The sequence below is a fragment of the Babylonia areolata genome, chromosome 20 (assembly GCF_041734735.1).
Source record: "Babylonia areolata isolate BAREFJ2019XMU chromosome 20, ASM4173473v1, whole genome shotgun sequence".
Taxonomy (NCBI): domain Eukaryota; kingdom Metazoa; phylum Mollusca; class Gastropoda; order Neogastropoda; family Buccinidae; genus Babylonia; species Babylonia areolata.
This window is the reverse complement of record NC_134895.1, coordinates 13259040-13260262: the sequence shown is the minus strand read 5'-3', so window position 1 is coordinate 13260262 and position 1223 is coordinate 13259040. Positions and strand designations below refer to the sequence as shown.

At 39.4% G+C, this 1223-nt stretch overlaps 1 protein-coding gene across 2 annotated transcripts in view; it reads left to right on the top strand.

Moving 5' to 3' along the window:
* The first annotated feature begins 875 nt into the window (after nt 1-875).
* Nucleotides 876-1223, top strand: part of LOC143294841 (uncharacterized) — a 25174-nt gene continuing 24826 nt past the window's right edge. For both annotated transcript variants that reach the window (XM_076606347.1, XM_076606346.1), the window contains exon 1: nt 876-1223. This exon is cut by the window's right edge and continues 116 nt beyond it. The gene's annotated coding sequence lies outside the window, so the exon portion shown is untranslated.

The window sequence follows — 1223 nt, the reverse complement described above, 5'->3', positions numbered from 1 at the left end:
AAGACAATATTGCACCTCTGGGATGGGCACAAATTTTTTTAAAAAAAAGCCTAATTATATGCAAACTGCATTTACTGTTATATTTATATTTTTTGTATTCTCTAAACTTGGCACTTTGACCTCTTATTCTGACACAACAACAAGAGGAGTCATTATTATCATTTTTTGTTCAAACAGGAACTTCTTTTGCTAAGCATGGAATTTTTGTTTATTTTGCAAACGTTTTGGTACAGATAGTAAAAAAGGGAAATTACTCTGTAATTAATGCTAGGGGACTTAATTTATCACAAGTGAGTCTTGAAGGCCTTGCCTCTCTTGTTTCAGTGTATGATATTCATAGTAGTAGGTCCACATCGGTCACGGTTTCAGGTATTCTGGATACACACACGTATTTGACTGGTCGACCCTTCGGTTGTTGCGGAGTTGCGATTCAATGATTTCTTCTTAAGCGTTCCATTGAACTCCGACTTTGATTATTCGAGAAATCTGTTTCGGTTTATTTCGGTAACTTTCGGTTGCCGATTTTAGGGAATCTCTGTGCTCTGCGGCAGTAAACTCAGACAAGTTTTGGATGATCATCGTGTATTTCCAAGTCAAACAAGGTACCCAATAATTTGGAGGAAAACAAACAAACAAACAAACAAACAACAACAACAAAACACTTAACACAAACGTAGTTATACCAATACCAGCATTGATTACAAGATTTCTATTTTTTATCAATATAAAAATCGAAATAGACCCTCACAGTGAGTTGCTTGGAATGTTTGCGTTCATCGACTGACTTTCCCCTTTGGGCCAAAATGTATGCGCTGTGTGTTAGCACTGGTGATGAAGTAATTGGCAAGGTCGACACAGACGTGTCAAGGCTGAAGAAGAAGAAGTAGAGGCAGAAGAAGCAGAAGCAGAAGAAGCAGAAGGAGGAGAAGGAGGAGGAGGAGGAAAATAAGATGCTATCACATCGTTAGCGAGCTACTTGAGATACCTTCCTCTTTATTTATTTACGTTTCACTTTCCAGCGATCAAGAATTTTGCATCTAACAACATTCCGGATTCAGTCGTGATTCCTAACGTGAGTAGCAACATGGACCAGTTGTCGTGGACACTACAGATATGACACATCTATGGATCGAGTCAGACCTACCTACAAAGGACTGATTTCCTCGACTGAAGTGAGAGAGGTGATGTTGGCAGGAAGTTGTTCGTCTGACTTGGCACGGGCC